The sequence below is a fragment of the Sus scrofa genome, chromosome 9 (genome assembly GCF_054392235.1).
Source record: "Sus scrofa isolate SSC_HxYL_T2T_F1_AM1 chromosome 9, Sscrofa_HxYL_maternal_Yorkshire_Landrace_v2.0, whole genome shotgun sequence".
Lineage (NCBI taxonomy): Eukaryota > Metazoa > Chordata > Mammalia > Artiodactyla > Suidae > Sus > Sus scrofa.
In genome coordinates this window covers 12959389-12980088 of record NC_139391.1, presented here as the reverse complement: position 1 = coordinate 12980088, position 20700 = coordinate 12959389, and the positions used below count along the sequence as shown (strand labels likewise).

General features: G+C 39.8%; 1 protein-coding gene and 1 long non-coding RNA gene across 7 annotated transcripts in view; both read left to right on the top strand.

The window, feature by feature from the left end:
* The window catches only part of NARS2 (asparaginyl-tRNA synthetase 2, mitochondrial), a 142649-nt gene that overhangs the window by 63503 nt on the left and 58446 nt on the right, over positions 1 to 20700 (top strand). The gene's annotated exons all lie outside the window — the stretch shown is intronic.
* On the top strand, positions 1362 to 8887 carry LOC146399745 (uncharacterized). Its single transcript, XR_014814790.1, has 2 exons — positions 1362 to 5142; positions 5439 to 8887. It is a non-coding gene; the product is annotated as an uncharacterized LOC146399745 (long non-coding RNA).

Below are 20700 nucleotides of genomic sequence, written 5' to 3'. Positions count from 1 at the left end.
AAATCTGCTGATAACCTTATTTGGGTTCCTTTGTATGTTACTTGTTTCTTTTCCCTAGCTGCTTTCAAGATTTTCTCTTTGTCTTTAATTTTGGTCAGTTTGATTAATATGTGTCTCAGGGTGTTCCTCCTTGGGTTTATTTTGTATGGCACTCGTTGTGCTTCCTGGATTTGAGTGAGTGATTCCTTCCCCGTGTTGGGGAAGTTTTCGGCTATTATCTCTTGGAATATTTTTTCTATCTCCTTCTCTCTCTCTCTTCTCCTTCTGGCACCCCTATAATACAGATGTTGGTGTTTTTGACGTTGTCCCAGAGTTCTCTGAGACTCTCTTCTTTTGTTTTCAATCTTTTTTCTCTTTTCTGTTCCACTTCCATAATTTCCACTAATCTGTCCTCCATCTCGCTTATTCGTTCTTCCGCCTCCTATATTCTGCTGTTGGTTGCTTCTAGTGAATTTTTTATTTCAGTGATTGTATTTTGCATCTCTTCTTGTTTAAGTTTTATATCTTGTATCTCTTTGGTCAGTGTTTCCTGTCAGTTATCCATCTTTGCCTCCAGTTTATTTCCAATGTCTTGCATCATCTTCAGCATCAACAGTCTAAAATCTTTTTCCCGGAGGCTGAGAATCTCCTCATGGCTTAGCTGTTTTTCTGGGGTTTTTCCTTTCTCCTTCATCTGAGTTATAGTCCTCTGTCTTTTCATTTTTATAGGTTTTTGGTGTGGTGACCTTTTTACAGATGATAGAGTTGTAGCCTCTCTTACTTCTGGTGGCTGTCCCCCTTGTGGCTGAAGTCAGTATGGGGGCTTGGTGTAGGCTTCCTGATGGGAGGGGCTGATGCCTGCCCCCTGGTAGGAGGAGCCAATTCCTATCCCTCTGGTGGGTGGGGCTTAGTCTCTGGATGGGATTAGAGGCAGCTGTGTGCCTGAGGGGTCTTTAGGTAGCCTGTTTCCTGAGGGGTGGGGCTGTGATCCCACCTGGGTTGTTGTTTGCCCTGGGGCTTCTCAGCAGCTGACTGACAGGTGGGGCCAGATTTTCCCAAAATGGCCACCTCCGGAGAAAGGCAGCTGCTGAATATTCCCAAGAGCTTTTCTTTCAGTGTCCTTCCCTCACAACAAGCCACATTCACCTCTGTTTTCCCAGGATGTCCTCCAAGAACTGCGGTCAGGTTTGACCCAGATTCCCGTGGAGACTTTGCTTTGCCCTGGGACCCAGTGGAGGTGAAATTCTGTGTGTGCCTTTTAAGAATGGGGTCTCCATTTCCCCCAGTCCCGTGGAGCTCCTGCACACAAGCCGCACTGGCCTTCAATGCCAGATGCTCTGGGGCTCTTTCTCCCAGTGCCAGATTCCCACATGCGAGAGTTTGATGTGGGGCTCAGCACTCTCACTCCTGTAGGTGAGTCTCTGTGAAAGAGTTAGTTTTTAGTCTGTGGAGCTTCCCACTAGGAAGGTATGGGATTGTTTATATCACGAAATTGCCCCTCCTGCCTCTTGATGTGGCCTCTTCTTTTTCTTCTGGAGTAGGGTATCTTTTTTAAGGTTTCCGGTCCATTTGGGTGGGGATTGCTCAGCTTTTAGTTGTGAATGTTGTTGTTTTTAGGAGAGAAGTTGAGCTCCAGTCCTTCTATTCTGCCATCTTAATCCCGTCTCCAAAACCTAATGCTTAAGAAATGTCATATAATAAAATTTTCCATATTTTTGGTCAGTTAAAGTCAGAATTGGAAGAATGCTCAGCCTAATGTATTTTAAGGAATTTTTGATTATCATTGTTTTTCTTTTTTTGCTGGTTTTTTTTTTCTTTTTTATGTTTTGTTACAGGTGTTTTCTTCCTTATTATGATTTTTTTTTACTAAGTTATGGAGTCACGCATATTTCAGGATAAAACTGATGTTTTCCTTTTGAACATTGCTGTTAGAAGTTTAAATTAGTACAGCCTCTCTAGAGAAAAACTTTTGGCACCCAGAGTTTTGTTTCTAGGAGTATTCCTTAAGGAAATAATCTGACAGCTCTATAAAGATGTGTTAATGGAGTTCTCATCGTGGCTCAGCAGAAATGAATCTGACTAGCATCTGTGAGGATGCAGGTTTGATCCCTAGCCTCACTCAGTGGATTAAGGATCCTGTGTTGCTGTGAGGTGTGGTGTAGGTTGCAGACACTGCTCAGACCCTGCGTTGCTGTGGCTGTGGTGTAGGGCTGCAGCTACAGGTCCGGTTGGATCCCTAGCCAGGGAACCTCCATATGCCACAGTTGCGGCCCTAAAAAAAAAAAAAAAAAAAAGATAATGTTGAAATCAACTTTATTTATACTAATGAAAAATTACTAACACTCTAAGTATTTATTTCAGAAGATTGTTAACCACCAATATACCAGGGAAATATTCATCACCATTTACCATCTTGGAATAATGGACTTTATTTTTAATAAATATTTTTAAGCCATCTTACGAATTATTTGCAGAAGTAAAAATAAAAAATCGTGAAAATTATTAGAATTTTAATAAGTATCTTAACATAGCAAACCCAAATTTTTAAGAACTGCTTTATTGAGAGATAATTTACTTACCATAAAACTCACCATTTTAAAGTGCACCATTTAGGGGATCCCTTTGTGGCTCAGCAGTTAACGAACTCAACTAGGATCCATGAGGATGTGGGTTTGATCCTTGGTCTTGCTCATTGGGTTAAGGATCTGTCATTGCTGTCGCTGTGGTGTAGGCTGGCAGCTATAGCTCCAATTCGACCCCTAGCCTGGAAACCTCCATGTGCCTCAGGTGCAGCCCTAAAAAGCGAAAAATAAAAAAATTTTAAAAATAAAGTGTATCATTTAGTGGATTTTAGTATATTTTCATTTTTTTGAGCATCACCATAATCTAAGAATATTATATCACCCACAAAGAAACTTTTTCTAAGTTCCCATTGTGGCTCAGCAGGTTAAGAACCTCACTAGTATCCATGAGGATGAGAGTTTGATTCCTGGCCTTGCTCAGTGTGTTAAAGGATCCATTGTTGCTGTGAGCTGTGGTGTAGGTCACAGACTTGGCTCGGATCTGATCTTGCTGTGGCTGTGGCGTAGGCCGGCAGCTGCAGCTCCAATTGGACCCCTCCTCTGAGAACTTCCATAATGCCCTAAAAAGAAGAAAAAGAGAAGAAACTTTTTCCCTTTAGCAGTCACTCCCCATCCTTCCTCCCACCCTAGGTACCCACTGATCAATCTACTTTATATTTCTATGTATTTTCCCATTCTGGATATTTCATATAAATGGAATCTCACAGTATGTAGCATTTTGCAGCTGGTTTATTTCGCTTTGCATGGTATTTTCCATGTCCGTCCATGTCGTAGCATATATCGTACTACATTTTTATTGCCGAGTAACAGTCGATTATATGAGTATGCCACACTTGTTTATCCATTCTCCAGGTAGTGGCAATTTGGGTTGTTTTTACTTTGGGGCTACTATGTGTAGTATTCCTGTGAGTGTTTGAATAGCAGTATTTGTGCTTGGTTGGGTACTTAGCAGTGGAATTGACGGGTTATATGATAAGTTTAGCTGTGTGAGGAACTATTTTCCATGGTGCTGCACCAAGTTTACAATCCCATCAGCGATGTACCAAGGTCCCAATTTCTCTACGTCCTTACCAATATTTACTATTCTGTCCTTTTTATTGTGCCATTTTACTGAGTGTGAAGTGGCATCACTAAGATCATAAATCATGGTTTTCACTTGCATTTCCCTGATGACTAATGTTGAGCATCTTTTCATGTGGCCATTTGCCATTTGAATATCTTTTGTAGAGAAATGTTTATTTAATTCCTTGGTTCAAGTTTTTAGTGGGGTTATTTGTCTTGTTATTATTTAGTCATGAATTCTTTATATATGCTGGATATAAGTCCCTAGTCAGATATACTACTTTTTTCTCATTCTGTGGGTTTTTTCATTTTCTTAATGATGTTGGCAAACACAAATTTTTATTTTTACTTTTGAAAAAAAAGTACCCCAAATAAACACAGCTCTTTGATTATAGCTGTGTATCATCTACCACACATGAACCTAAAATAAGTATATTCTAAATTCAGATTCAGATTTCAAATATATCTTCAGTTAGTCCTCGCTTGTTATTCTGGTCCTTGCAGTCACATTATCAGAACTAACTTTAACAACTCTTAATTTTGTTGAAGAGAAGATGACCATCTTTTTTGCTCCATAGTTGCAAAACATTGTTATTTTTTAAATTATAAACACAACTTAGAATGATCCAAACAATCAGTTTTTCACATCTACATGTTATTTTTTCCTGCCACACACCTTTGTGTACACACACCTTCACCATTTGCCCACTTAGTAGTCATATCAAGTAAATTTTGATGCACAAATATCATAAACAATGAAAGAATATTGTCACACAAGAAAGAAACAAAAGGGATCCAAATTAGGAAGGAGTAAAACTGTCATTGTTTGCAGATGACATGATACTATATGTAGGAAATCCTAAACATGCCACCAAAAATCTATTGGAACTAATCAATGAATTCATTAGAGTTGTAGGATATGAAATTAATATATAGAAATCTGTTACGTTTCTGTATGCTAACAACAAACTCTCAGAAAGGAAATTAAGGAAATAATCCCATTTACAGTCACTTCAAAAGGAATAAAATACCTCGGAGTAAATCAAACTAAGGAGGTAAAAAACCTAAACTCACAAAACCATGAGACACTGCTGAAAGAAACTAAAGAGGATGCAAATAGATGGAAAGATACAGGTTGGAAGAAAAGTTAATTACTGTTAAAATGACCATAGGCTACCCAAGGTAGTCTACAAATCCAATGCAATTCCTGTCAAATTACTAATGGTATTTTTCACAGAACTCTAATAAGTAATTCTTAGATTTGTATAGAAACAAAAGACCCTAAATTGCCAAAACAGTCTTGAGAAAGAAGAGCAAAGCTGGAGGTATCACAGTCACTGATTTCAAACTATATTATAAAGATACAGTGATCAAAATCATATGAAACGGGCATAAAATCAGACACATGGATCAATGGAACAGAATGGAGAACCCAGAAATGAACCTACATTTATATGGTCAGTTAATCTATGACAAAGGAGACAAGAATATACACTGAGGAAAAGACAGCTCTTCAGGAGTTCCCGTCGTGGCGCAGTGGTTAACGAATCCGACTAGGAACCATGAGGTTGCGGGTTCGATCCCTGCCCTTGCTCAGTGGGTTAACGATCCGGCGTTGCCGTGAGCTGTGGTGTAGGTTGCAGACGCGGCTCGGATCCCGCGTTGCTGTGGCTCTGGCGTAGGCTGGTGTGGTGGCTACAGCTCCGATTCAACCCCTAGCCTGGGAACCTCCATATGCCGCGGGAGCGGCCCAAGAAATAGCAACAATAACAAAAAAGACAAAAAAAAAAAAAAAAAAAAAGGACAGCTCTTCAGCAAATGCTGTTGGAAAAGCTGGACTTCTTTTTTATACCATACCTGAAAACAAATTCAAAATGGATTAAAGTCTTAAATGTAAGACCTGAAGCCATAAAACTTCCAGGAGAAATTGGCATTTGATCTTGGTCTTAGCAATATTTTTTTAGTTATGTCTCCTCGGGCAAGGGCAAAAAAAAAAGGGGGGGGGACTACATCCAACTAAAAAGCTTTTGCACAGTGAAGGAAACCATCAACAAAACAAAAAAGGCTGCCTACTGGTGAGGTAAGATATTTGTAAACAATATATCTAATAAGGAGTTAATGTCCAAAATATTTCAAGAACTCATGCAACTCAACCAAAAAAAATCCGATTTTTAAAATGAGGAGAGAACCTGAATAGACATTTTTCCAAAGAAGACACACAGATGGCCAGCAGGTACATGAAGAGATGCTCAACATCACTATTATCAGGGAAATGTAAATCAAAACCACAATGAAACATCACCTCATACCTGTTAAAATGGCTGGTATCAAAATGATGGAAAATAACAAGTGCTGGCAAGAATGTGGAGAAGAGGGAACGCTCATTATCAGGGAATGTAAATTGGTGTAGCCACTATGGAAAAAAATACGGAGACTCCTCAAAATATTAAAAATAGGACTACTATATGATCCAGCAATTTTGCTTCTAGGTATTTTTCCAAAGAAAATAAGTATGCAGCCCTGTGTTCATTGCAGCATTATTTGCAGAAGCCAAGATACAGAAGCACCCTAAGTGTCCTCAATAGATGAATGGATAAAGGAGATGTGGTATGATATACAGTGGAATATTACTCAGCCATTAAAAAGAGTGAAGTCCTGGAGTTCCCTGGTGACCTGGAGTTAGGGACTCAGTATTGTTACTGCTGTGGTACAGGTTTCGTCTCAGGCCGGGGAACTTTTGCATGTCCCAGGTACAGCCAAATGAATAAATAAATAATGAAGTCTTTATTTGTCCCATTTGCAACAACACGAATGGACCTACAGGGTATATACTAAGTGAAATAAGTTGGAGAAAGACAAATATCATGTAATTTACTTACATGTGGAATCTACAAAACAATACAAACGAACAAACATAAACAGAGTCATAGATACAGAGAACAAATAGGTAGTTCCCAGAGGTGAGGGGCCAGGGAAATAAGTGAAATAGGTAAAAGGGACATTAAGAGATAGAAGCTTCCACTTAACAAAATAGATAAGTCACAGGGATAAAATGTACATAGTGGGGAATATTATCAGTAGTAATGTAGTATCATTGTGTGGTGACGGATTGTAACTAGACCTAGCATGGTGATCATTTTGTAATGTATAAAATAACAAGTCACTGCATCGTGTGCTTGAAACAGAGATAGTGCTGTAGGTCAGTTATATTTCGAATGAACTCTTGGAAAAAGAGAACAGATTTGTGGTTACCAGAGGCAAGGGGTGAGGGGAAAAGGAATTAGCTGAAGGTGATCAAAAGGTATTAATTTCCAGTCATATGATAAGTACTAGGGATATAATGTACAATATGGTTAATGTAATTGACACTGCTCTATGTTATATATGAAGTTTGTCAAGAGAATATATCCTCAGAGTTCCCATCATGAGGAAGAAAATTTTTTCTTTTATTTTGTATCTATATAAGATGATGGATATTCACTAAACCTGTTGTGGTAATCATATCATGACGTATTTAAGTCAGATCGTTATAAGATGCCTATACAGTGATATATATGTCAATTATATCTCAATAAAATGGAAGAAAAAATTTTAATACGTATATTTAAATTTTTTTAAAGATAGAATATTGTCATGTATCCTTTTAGCTGAATAATATAGTCCAAGTTCTTACTGTAGAATTATTGTATGGCGAAGTCCTTGACTGGTTGAATGATAATATCATATTTCCTTTTTGCCTTTAGAAATGCATTATTATTCACTTTACCAGTTCTTAAGTTTGAGAAAATTGATTTAGGATATTGTTATATGATGGCTCATAGTCAGATTTCACTTATACAACCAATTTCACCATCATCGTTAGAGATTAGATTGTTACTGTCTGTCTTTGTGCATTCATTTCCTGGTTCGTTTAATATTTATAAAGAATCTTTATCATTTTTCTTCTGTTTGTCATTTTGAGTAAGAAATAAAAGATCTCAGTTCTCAACTGTGTTCACAGATATGACTGCAACAGTAGTGTCTCCAGGCTTTTGTAATACCTTCTTGAAAGATGACACCATAGTTTATGTACCACAGGAAGAAAACTAAAGATGAAGGCATTTATCTCACTGTGCATTTCTCTCATCTGCTGTGCATCGTCTTCTACTGTTCTTATAACATGTTACACTTTTAACTTAAGAATAATTGGTGAGGAATGATGAAATAATTTCTAGGATATTGAGATAGCAAGAGTTTCAATATATGGGAAAGGTAAGATCATTAAAACCCCATGTGTTTCTTAGATTCATTAAAGAATTCAGTGAGTTTTATTCTGTTAGAAAAAAAAATAGTAAACATTTTTCTGTCTCTTGGATGACATCTATAATGGCTTGAATTGTGTCTCCCCAAAAGACAAGTACTGTGAATGTAACCTTATTTGGAAATGAGGTTGTTGCAGATGTGATCAAATTAAAATACTGGATTATGGTGAGCCCTAAATCCGATGACTAGTATCTTGATAAGAGAGGGGAGAAGGAGCTTTGGATACAGAGACACAGAGAGGATGTGCGCAGTGGGAGGACGGCCCTGTGGAGGCCAAGCCAGATGCAGAAGTGATGCAGAGGAATGCTGAAGATTGCTGGGAGCCACCAGAAACTCGGAAGAGGCAAGGAGGGCTTCTTCCCTAGAACCTTCAGAGGGAGCATGGCGCTGCTCACACCTCAATTTCAGACTTCTAGCCTCCTTAAAGAACAAATTTCTGTTGTTTTAAGCCTCCCAGTTTGCAGTGAGTTGTGATGGCCACTTTAGGAAACTAATACAACCTCTAAGAAGGTATAAAAGTCGTGAAATGCTACTCTTGAGAAATAGCTAGAATTGCTCAACAGAGAAAGTAGAAAATTAAAACTGGGCATAATGGACCTTGGCAGTAAACTGAGGTTTAAATTAATTACAGTTTGTCTAAACAATGAGTTACTGTAGAGCCATTAAAATTGATAATAGGAGTTCCCATTGTGGCGCAGTGGTTAACGAATCCGACTAGGAACCATGAGGTTGCAGGTTCGGTCCCTGCCCTTGCTCAGTGGGTTAAGGATCCGGCGTTGCCGTGAGCTGTGGTGTAGGTTGCAGACGCAGCTCGGATCCCGCGTTGCTGTGGCTGTGGTGTAGGCCAGCGGCTACAGCTCCGATTGGACCCCTAGCCTGGGAACCTCCATATGCCTCGGGAGCGGCCCAAAGAAATAGCAAAAAGACAAAAAAATTTTTTTTAAATAAATAAATAAATAAAATTGATAATAAAGCTTTCCAAATGTTGTTAAAAGAAAAAAAAAAAAAAAAAAACAGTGATCATGAAACAGGTCCTAGACTAGGATTACAGTTGTCTTCAGTGTGTGTGTGTGTGTGAGTGTGTGTGTGTGGGAGAAGCTGGGAAATGTGCAGCAGTAGTCATCTTGTAAGCAGTGGCTGTCTCTGCTCAATTTTATTTTCTTAAAACCTGTGTTTTTTTCACATTTGAAAAAATAGTGTTTATTACTTTTAGAGTGAGAAAAATTAGCTGTTTCCATTTTGCGGGAGAAAAGAGCTTGAATTTTGAGTTGATTTTGTTTCACTTTGATTAATTGATTGCTTTGTGATTGAACTCATTCCCTTGGGTTATCTCATCAGTTCAGATGAGCTCAGAGCCATGAAACATTCATACACAGGATGTGCTCATCCTGTTAAGTAGCTGGGGTAAGAATGTCAAAACGTGAATGTGATTTAAACTGGAGGTATCCTTTCTAACTGCATGAAAAGGTCTTCCCATCCCACAGGACTTGTTCCTTCTTCATCTGATACTTAAATGCTTATCTGAACTTTGGTAATTTATACGCATTAGATTTTCAAGATCTTACAGCTGTTTTATTCATGTTTGTGTGTATTTTCAGTTACCTCTGTGTTTCTTTTCTTTTTTCCCACACCCCGGCATAGCCCAGCCAGGGATCAAAACCAAGCCAGAGCTGCACCTTGCACCACATGCAGCAATACCGGATCCTTAACCCACTGCACCACACCAGAACGTCCATGGTACCTATGTGTTTCTAGTACTCCTTAAATTCTGCTTTTCCCGTATCTGCTCATTACTCAAGGCTTGACTGAAATATGACTCCCTCCTTGACCCCTTCCCTGTTTTTTTCTCAAAATAAATTATTTTTCTCTTTTTTCTGTTTTTTTGTTTTGTTTTCTATATATAATGCTCCCCTACTTCATGTCCTGGAGGGGGGAGGGAAGGCCTTTCGTGTTTAGTGTTTAGCTGGTTTGTAATTCATGTCTGTCTCATAAATAAATACTCTAAATATTTTATCTACTAAAAATAGTAGACATTGAGTAAGGATGGTTAATTTGAATTTGTAAAGCACAAATTCTCATTCTTCAAAAATTTTCCTCTACTGTTTCTACTATAAAGTTTAGCTAAAATATATGTTCATCACTGCTTTGACTCTCTTCATGAAAATGATATATACCATCATGAAACTTTGGGAACTTTAATTACCTAATTGTTTCCTGAATGTATGTGAATGATAAAGGTTCTTTATGCTATTCTCTTGATTGTGGGACCTTAAAACACAGAGGTTTCTTCTTTTAGTGTATTATTTCCTTTAAAAATTGACCCTATTTAGAAAGTATGGGTTAACAGACTATTGAAATGAATGACTCAGGAACTTCATTCATTATTCATTATTTGTATAATAGAGCCAGGAGATGAGCATTTCAGACAAATCGAGCTGAAAATGCAGAGGCTTTTCAGGAGAAATATTTAGCTTGCTTGGATGCAAACAGAGGATGTGAATATGTGGATTAACCAGGCTGGGTATTCCAAACGAGTGTGATGGAAGCAGCTAAGTACAGAAGGTTGAAATGATAGATCAAGGAGTGGAGAGAAGTGAGGAAATAAGGATAGAGAGTGATGATGGAAAAAGTGGTAGGCTTGGGAGTTCCCGTTGTGGCTCAGTGGAAACGAATCTAGCATCCATGAGGACGTAGGTTCCATCCCTGGCCTTGCTCAAAAGGTTAAGGATCCGGGGCTGCCGTGAGCTGTGGTATAGGTCAAAGATGCAGCTCAGATCTGGCGGTTGCTGTGGCTGTTGTTTGGGCCAGCAGCTACAGCTCCTGATTCGATCCCTAGTCTTGGAAACTCCACAAGACGCAGGGGTGGCTCTAAAAAGACCAAAAAAAAAAAAAAAAAAAAAAAAAAAAGTGGTAGGCTTAAAGAATGGAGGTCTTACTAAGAACTGTTGGTGGAGTAATAACCCAGACAAATTCCAGGTGATGGTCAAAGAATGGTGTGAAATTCATCTCTGTAATACGGGATCTCTGCTCAGCTCCCTACCTGTAAACTAAAGCACCAGTTGTTTTCTCCAGTGAGCTATCATGTACTCTTCTCAAAATGTTCAAAACTGAAATCAGCATCTTATTCCCCCAAATCTGTTTTTTCCTTCTGAAGTCTCCATCTGAGGAAATGGCACTGTCATCCGTGCATCCTTATCAGAGCAGCTGTATGGGTATCATTTCAAATGCCTCTTTTCCCACAGCCTTTGCATCCTTTTAGTCATTTGCTTCCACTTCGTTTTGCTTCAGCTCTCCTAAAGTGCTTATAATATTCTAATCATATCATTCTTTCACTCTATTTGTGTTCCTTTGCCTGTGTTGTTTATTTCTACCTAGACTGTCCTTTCTCCGTGCCTTTGTCTAGGTAACCTCTGTCCATTAGTCTAAACTCAGCTTAAAAATGATCTAACCCAGAATCCCTACCCACCTCCCGCACCCACCACCACTACATCTTTCATGTTTAAATGTCCCTCTTTTGTATGTCCCTGTTGCTTTATTCTTATCTATTTTGTAACACTGGAATCCTTATTTTTTTTTCTATAGCTTAGACTCTGAACTTTTGAATTTACTGAATTTTGTAACTCTATTACTTAACAGAACAAACACATAAATACCTGTTGGAAGAGAGTTCCTATCAATCTAATTTGTTAGGAAATGTTGAATTATCTATTTGTATGCTTATCTTCCCATTAGCCTGTAAATTCCTTAAACTCTATCTTGTTCCTCTTTGTCTTAGTTTTTATTACTACTGCTTACATAATCCAGGACTCAAAAATCAATCTTAATTTGATTGAACATTTGTTGAGAGTCAACTGTGTGTCAAACACTAGGTTGGTGCTGGGACGCAGAGATGAACATGAAAGATAAGACGCCACCCTTCCTGACCCCATACAGTCTAATGAGCAAGATAGACATTAAATAAGAAATTGGATATGTAGGAGCTGTTGTAAAAAAAGATTGCCTTGAGGATACGAAGAGCCCATGCCAAGGGAATTTCACCTTCTCTAGGTTGAATTTAATGTAGAAGTAATCTTATCAGAAGAATGAGTACATGAAAGTGCATTTTAAAATGTCATTTATGGAGTTCCTACTGTGGCACAGTGAGTTAATGACCCATCTTGTCTCTGCGGAGGCTCTGGCTCGATCACATGGTTCTGTGTGCCTGTCTTCTCCTATCTGCTGCAGTGTGCTCACTCTGTGTTCCAGATAGTGGCTTCATACTTGGATGCATTGATCATCACTCAGCCATCCTTTTTCTGTCCTCCAAAGATGTGCTGAGAGCTCCTTTCCACTGAAGTGCCCCTTCTTGTTTATTCTTTATTTTGAGGTTGTCTCAGGAAGGAGTGACTAGAAATATCTGTGCTTCATTCACTAAACTTGCTTTTTACTAATTCGAGAGGTATTAATTTGCTTTTCTTGAATTGTTGGTTTGTGTACTATTTAGTTTCTCTGTCTAAATGTGCTAACGCTGCAATATCTGCATACTGCCTTAGAAGTCTAAACATTGGATTCTCTACCCTTTTCTAGTATTGCTTTCCTTTGTGAGGAAAGATTACTAACTTGCCTTTTTTATACTTGAACTGTACAGGAGAATAGCCCTATTATCTACCTCACTGAGTTCTGGTTAAGCAAACAAATTATCTGAAGTATTGGATGCTTTTGAAATAAGCAGTTTTGCTGTGAGTTTAAAAAAAAAAATTGCAGTCAATCCCTTGAATAATGATACATATAAAACTCATTTTGCATGAAATGCAATGCCCGTTGGCATTGTCTGAGAGCAGATGCAGGTTACTGTAGTGAGTCATCAGATTAATCCTTTGTAATTTGACAATATGGTCAGTAACTAGAGCTATAAAAAGCAAGACTGATGTTACTTGTTTCAATTACTGTAGACTCTTGTCCGCATTCTGTTTCACTCAGGTGGCTCTAATTACTTTTTTTAGAAGGAGGAAAAAAATCTGTGTTGGTTGCATGTTTGTAGAACTTAGGTTGAGTTGGGAACAGAAAGTTAGTCACTTTGACTCCCCACCCCCACCCCAGCTTGTTTTCTTCTATCTAAAAATATCTGTGGCTACTCATTTATTCAGCAATAATTTTCGTGTTCACAGAAACTGTGTTGGACACCAGGGAGGATGTTAACAATTTGAGACAACCTTGTTGATTGACATATAGAGGGTTACCAGTGCTGTTACAGAATTAAGTAGCTACTAAGATAATGGTATTCCTGCCCCAAAGTACTGAATTTATTAAGTGAAGGGTGCTATTAATTGAAGTGATTATTAAGTCTGGCTAGAGAGACTTAAATTGGAGCTTCTTTACGTATTAGTCTTGGGAGCTTAATGTCTGAGCCTCCACTTCCTAATCAGAAAGATAAATTTCATGGCCACCTTGCGGAGCTGTTGTGAGAATTAGATACTATGTAAAGCCCAGTGTTTATCACACTTTGACCCTCAACTGGTAAGTGCTGTGATGGTGGTAGTGGTGACAGCTGGAACCTGTGGAGCGCCCAGGATGAGTATGAAGGACTAGCTAAAGAAAGAAGCCCAGGTGGTGTAACCAGAAGGAACACCTGACAGCTCGTAATCAAGTGGTTTTCATAACAGTCACAGAACTGGAGTTTACACAAAGCAGAGGGTTGGGACAAATTTTGAGTCTACCAGGATTCAGGACTCAAAATGTAAGTCAGAGGTTAAACTAAAACCATGCCTGGAGTGAAGGACAGGATTGGGACACAAACATCAGATACCTGTCAGAATTTGAAGACAAAATCAGGAATAAACTGTATAAACAGATTAGGTAATAACGCGCTGTCAGTGCTGTGGTCAGTTATGTTGACAGTGAGGCCTCACCGTATTCTGGATTCTTCTGTTCTTTGGAGTAGATCATTGCAGTGCCCTTTCTGTGGTTCCAGGAGCCTGACACTTCACGTTTTATGTATAACAGGATAAGCCAATGTGGGGAAAAAAGCCCTTTTTGTTATTGTTGCTGCTTTTTTTTTTAAATTTTTATTATAGTTGATTTGTTCTGCTAATTTCTGCTATACAGCAAAGTGACCTGGTTATACACACACACATTCTTTTTCTCACATTATCCTCCCTCATGTTCCATCACAAACCTGTGTTATACAATAGGATCTCATTGCGTAGCCGCTCCAAATCCATAGTTTGCATCTCCTAACCCCAAGCTCCCAGTGCATCCCACTCCCTCTCCCTCCCCCTTGGCAACTGCAAGTCTGTTTTCCATGTTCATGAATTTGTTTCTTTTTGTAGGTAGGTTCATTTGTGCTACATGCTAGTTTCCAGATATAAGTGATATCGTGTGGTATTTGTCTTTCTTTTTGACTTACTTCACTTAGTATGAGAATCTCTAGTTCCATCCACGTTGCTGCAAATGGCATTATTTTGTTCTTTTTTATTATGCCTTTGTTCTTTTTTTATACCACATCTTCTTAATCCATTCATCTGTCATTGGACGTTTAGGTTGTTTCCACATCTTGGCTATTGTGACTAGTGCTGCAGTGAAGATAGGGGTGTGTGTATCTTTTTAAAATGAAAGTTTTGTCCAGATATATGCCCGGGAGTGGGATTGCTGGGTCATGTGGTAGTTCTGTATTTCGTTTTCTGAGGTACCACCATACTCTCCTCCAGAGTGATTATACAAATTTACATTCCCACCAGCAGTGTAGGAGGGTTCCCTTTCTCCACACCCTCTCCAGCATTTTTTATTTGACTTACTAATGATGGCCTTTCTGACTGGTGTGAAGTGTAGTTTTCATTTGTATTTCTCTAATAATTAGTGATGTTAAGCATTTTTCATGTGCCTGTTGGGCATCTGTTTCTCTTCTTTGGAGAAATGTCTCTTCAGGTCTTCTGCCCATTTTTCAATTGGGTTGTTTGGTTTTTTGCTGTTGAGTTGTATGAGTTATTTGTATATTTTGGAGATTAGGCCCTTGTCGGTTACATTGTTTGAAACTACTTTCTCCCATTCCAAAGATTGTCTTTTTGTTGTTGTTGTTTTTAATGGTTTCCTTTGCTGTGCAAAAGCTTGTCAGTTTGATTCGGTCCCATAGGTTTATTTTTGTTTTCATTTCTATTGGTTTGGGAGATTGACCTAAGTAAACATTTGTACAGCTGATGTCAAAGAATGTTTTACCTATATTCTCTTCTAAGAGTCTGATGGAGTCTTGTCTTATGTTTAAGTCTTTAAGCCATTCTGAGGTTATTTTTGTGCATGGTGTGAGGGTGTGTTCTAGTGTCATTGATCTGCATGCAGCTGTCCAGTTTTCCCAGCACCACTTGCTGAAGAGACTTTTTCCCACATTATATTCTTGCCTCCTTTGTCAAAGATAAATTGACCATAGATGTCTGGGTGTGTTTCTGGGTTCTCTATTCTGTACCATTGGTCTGTATGTCTGTTTTTGTTCCAGTACCACAGTGTCTTGATTACTGTAGCTTTGTAATATTGCCTGAAGTCTGGGAGAGTTATGCCTCCTGCTTTGGTTTTGTTCCGCAGGATTGCTTTGGCAATTCTGGGTCTTTCGTGGTTCCATATAAATGTGTGGATTGTTTGTTCTAGTTCTGTGAAAAATGTCATGGGTAATATGATAGGGATTGCATTGAATCTGTAGATTGCTTTGGGTAGTATGGCCACTTTTGATACTCATTTTTCCAACCCAGGAGCGTGGACTATCTTTCCATTTCTTTGAATCCTCTTTAATTTCCTTGATTAATATTTTACAGTTCTCAGCATGTAAGTCTTTCACCTCCTTGGTCAGGTTTATTCCTAGACATTTAATTTTTTGTGGTGTTATTTTAAAAGGTAGTGTATTGTTATACTCCCTTTCTAATATTTTATTGTTAGTATACAGAAATGCAACTGATTTCCGAATTTTAATCTTGTATCCTGTTACTTTGCTAAATTCGTTGATCAGTTCGAGTAGTTTTTATGGGGAGTCCTAAGTATCATGTCATCTGCATAGAGTGACAATTTTACCTCTTCTCTTCCAGTTTGGGTACCTTTTATCTCTTTTGAGTGTCCGATTGCTTTGACTAGGATTTCCAGTACCATGTTGAATAACAGTGGTGAGAGTGGGCATCCTTGTCTTGTTCCAGATTTTCGTGGGAAGGCTTTCAGCTCTTGTTTGTTGAGTATTATATTGCCTATGGGTTTGTCATAAATGGCTTTTATTATGTTGTGTTCACTCTATACCCACTTTGGTAAGAGTTTTTATCATGAATTGATGTTGGACTTTGTCAAATGCATTTTCTGCATCTGTTGAGATGATCATGTGGTTTTTGAGTTTTCTTTTGTTAATGTGGTGTTTTATGTTGATTGATTTGCGTATGTTGAACCATCCTTGTGAACCTGGGATGGTGCCCACTTGGTCGTGGTGTATGATCTTTTTTTTTTTTTGTCTTTTTTTGTTGTTGTTGTTTTGTTGTTGTTGTTGTTGCTATTTCTTGGGCCGCTCCCGCGGCATATGGAGGTTCCCAGGCTAGGGGTTGAATCGGAGCTGTAGCCACCGGCCTACGCCAGAGCCACAGCAACGCGGGATCTGAGCCACGTCTGCAACCTACACCACAGCTCACGGCAACGCCGGATCGTTAACCCACTGAGCAAGGGCAGGGACCGAACCCGCAACCTCATGGTTCCTAGTCGGATTCGTTAACCACTGCGCCACGACGGGAACTCCTGATCTTTTTTTGTATATGTTGTTGGATTCAGTTGCCTAAAATTTTGTTGAGAATTTTTGCGTCTCAACAAAAGACATTGGCCTGTAAATTTTTTTGGTAGTATTTTTGTCTGATTTTGGTATTAGGGTGATGGTGGCTTCATAGCATGTCTTTGGGAGTGTTCTGTATTCAATCTTTTCAAATAGTTTAAGAAGGATGGGTATAAGTTCTTCTTTGTATGTTTGGTGGAATTCGTCAGTGGAGCCATCTGGTTCTGGACTTTTGTTTGTAGGAAGTGTTTTTATTACATATTCAATGTCATTTGTAGTGATCAGTCTGTTCAGTTGATCTGTTTCTTCTTGATTCAGTTTTGGCAGGCTGTGTATCTCTAGAAAGTTGTCCATTTCTTCTAGGTTGTCAAATTTACTGGCATATCATTGTTCATAATATTCTCTTATGGTTTTTTGTATTTCTGCACTATCTGTTGAGATTTCTCCTTTTTCATTTCTTATTGTCTTTATTTGGGTTCTTTCTTTCCTCTTCTTGGTGAGTCTGACCAGAGGTTTGTCAATTTTGTTTACTCTTTCAAAGAGCCAGCTCTTGGTTTTCTTGATTTTTTTTTTTTCTATGGCTTGTTTGGTTTTTTACTTTGTTTTGTTTGCTTTTCAGGGCAGCACCTGCAGCATATGGAAGTTCCCAGGCTAGGGGCTGAATCAGAGCTGCAGCTGCCGCCCTAGCCAGTCATAGCAACACAGGATCCAAGCCGCGTCTGCAACCTACACCATAGCTCATGGCAACACCGGATCCTTAACCCATTGAGCAAGACCAGGGATTGAACCCACATCTTCCTGGATCCTAGTTGGGTTCGTTAACTGCTGAGCCTTGAACGGAACTCCTTTTTTTTTTTTTTGGTCTTTTTACCATTTCTTGGGCTGCTTCCTGCGGCATATGGGGGTTCCCAGGCTAGGAGTCAAATCAGAGCTGTAGCCACTGGCCTACACCACAGCCACAGCAATGCGGGATCCAAGCCGTGTCTGCAACCTACACCACAACTCACAGCAACACCGGATCCTTAACCCACTAAGCAAGGCCAGGGATCAAACCCACAACCTCATGGTTCCTAGTCGCTTTCGTTAACCACTGAGCCACAATGGGAACTCCCAGAACTCCCTTCTATTGTCTTTTGAATCTCTATTTTATTGATTTCCTCTCTGATATTTATTATTTCCTTCCTTCTGCTGACTTGAGGTTTTGTTTATTCTTTTTCTAATTCTTTTAGGTGGTAGGTTAAGTTGTTAATTTGAGATTTTTCGTCTTTTCTGAGGAAGGCCTGTATCTCAATGAACTTCCATCTAAGAACTGCTTTTGCTGCATCCCATAAATTGTGAATGCTGTGTTTTCATTATCATTTGTCTCAAGGTATTTTTTCATTTCCTTTTTGATTTCCTCATTGATCCATTGTTTTTTAGTAGCATGTTGTTTAGATTCCATGTCATCAGTTTTTTCTCATTTCTTTTCTGTGGTTGATTTCTAGTTTCATGCCATTGTGGTCAGAGAAGATACCTGAAATAATTTCTCTACTCTTAAATTTGTTGAGGTTAGTTTTGTGCGCCAGTATGTAGTCAATCCTTGAGAATTGAGTTCCAAGTGCACTTGAAAAGAATGTATATTTTGATTTTTTGGATGTAATGTCCTGAAAATATCAGTGAAGTCTAACTTTTCTCTCATGTCATTTGGGATCGCTGTTGCCTTAGTGATTTTCTGTCTAGAGGATCTGTCCACTGATGTGAGTGGGGTGTTAAAATCTACTGTTACTGTAGTCCCATCAGCTTCTCCTTTATGTCTGTATTTGGTGTATGTATTTGGGTACTCCTGTATTAGGGACATGGATAACGACAAGTGTAATATCCTATTCCTGGGTGGATCCTTTTATCATTAAATAGCGTCCTTCCTTGTCTCTCTTTATGGGCTTTGTTTTAAAGTCTCTTTTGTCTGATAGGAGTATTGCAACTCCTGCTTTCCTGTCTTTTCCAGCCGCGTGAAATATCTTTTCCCAGACCCTCCCTTTCAATTTCTATGTGTCCTTTGCCCTAAGGCGAGTCTCTTGCAGGCAGCATATTGTAGGCTTTTGGTTTTTTTTTTTTTTAATCAATCTGCCACTCTTTGTCTTTTGATTGGCGCATTCAGTCCATTTGACATTTAAGGTAATCATTGGTAAATGTGTTTTTATTGCCATTTTAAACCTCGTTTTCCAGTTGATTCTGTTTCTCCTTTGTTCCTTCCTTTTTTTGGTTGGATGATTTCCTTTTATTTATGCTTGTGTCCTGTTCTTTTAATTTTTTGTGAATGCAGTGTTTGGATTTGACTTGTGGTTGCCCTGTTTTTCAAGTCTATTAACCCCTTCCTATATCTGCTTGCTTTAGCCTGATAGTCGTATAGAGCTCTGTTAGACTGCAGATGTCTGTTTCATTGTTTGTTCCTTCGGGGGAATTCTCCTGTTCTTTTAACTGGGAATTTTTCCTGAGCTTCTTAATTTTGCTTATATATTTCTTATTCTGTGAGTTTAGGGAAAGCAACCTCTCTGGTCTTAGCGGGCTATTTCTATGCACAAGTTCCCCTGGGTATTTTCTGAGGACCTACTATTTATTTTTAGGGTGCTGCACATGCTTCCAGCCAGATGGAGGCAATAGGCAGGACCTAGCAGCCAGTGCCTGCTTGCTGGCCCTTGGCAGTGGCATGGACCCTCAGGAAGGTGATGCAGGCTGCTCCTAGTTGCAAGGCCTTGGCAAGTGGCAGTAACACCCAGGCGGTTGTAGGCAGTGCCCAGAGTTTTTGGGAGTGGCAGTTGTAGGATGTGTGCATTCTCAGGGGAGTGAGAACAGCAGCAGGTGGTGCTCAGTTACAGTTCCCTCCTCTGGGCCAACCAGGTGCCAGTGGCTGCAGGTAGTGCCTGTTCACAGACCCCTAATGGTGGCAGGCCATGCCCACCTCTGGAGTCTGAGATGACTGAGTTTGCCCCTCCTGCCTGTAGGACACACAGGACACACGGGAGGTGCCACCATCCATAGCCCACCAAGAGAGTCCCGTCACCCTATAGCCTGCTCAACAGGTGCCTCACTGCCTGTAGCCCCAACTCTGTATGTGCAGAGAAATATATTCTTATGGTGGTCCCCTCTCCTCATGCCCTCCTCAGCGATGGCGCCTTGCTTCTCCTGAGGGTCCTGACTTCCTCCTGGGTTTCCTCGGCTGTGGTACTCTGCTCCCCAGCCCTTGGTGCACCGCTCCCTAGCCCCTCAGGTCATCTCCACACAGCCCGTCCTAGTCCTCTTCTCAGAACTGACCTCTGGAGCCCGAGTCTCGGTGCTCAGCCCCCTCCTGTCTCAGGCTGTGGTTTCTGGGGGTGGGGTGGTACCACTGGCCTGTGCTTCTCTCTCTCTGCTTTGCCCTCCTCGGTGCAGCTGCTGCATTTTTCTCTGAGGCTTTGAGGTCCCTCCATCTTGTCTGATCCCCCCCGTCAGGTGACTTTCCGGGGTGTGGGTTCTTTTCCTCTCCCGCTCAGGAGTGCCAGTCCTGCCTCCATTCCTTTCTCTCTCTCTTTTTTCCTTTTGTTCTACCCAGTTATTTGGAGGGTTTCTTGCCCTCTTTGGAGGGTTAAATTCTTCTGCCAGCGTTCAGTAGATGTTCCGTGCGAATCATTCAACATGTCGATGGGTGCTTTTGATGTGTTTGTGGGAAAAGGTGGGTGTCACATCTCACTCCTCTGCCGTCTCGATCCCACCCCTTGTATTGTTGCTTCTCAGTCAGTTTTATTGATTATACTTTACATGCAATTAAAATGCACCCATTTTAAATGTACAGTTTAATGAATTTTTTAAAATGTATAAACCTTTGTGATCTCCACAGTGATAAAAATATGGACTATTTCCCGTCACCTCCCCAGATCCCCTCGTGTCCCTTGGCATTCAGTCTCCTTCCCCGGCTCTGTGCCCTAGGCAGTGAGAGAGCTGCTTTTTCTCATCGGAGATTTCCCTTTTCTAGAATTTCGTATACGTAATGTTTATATA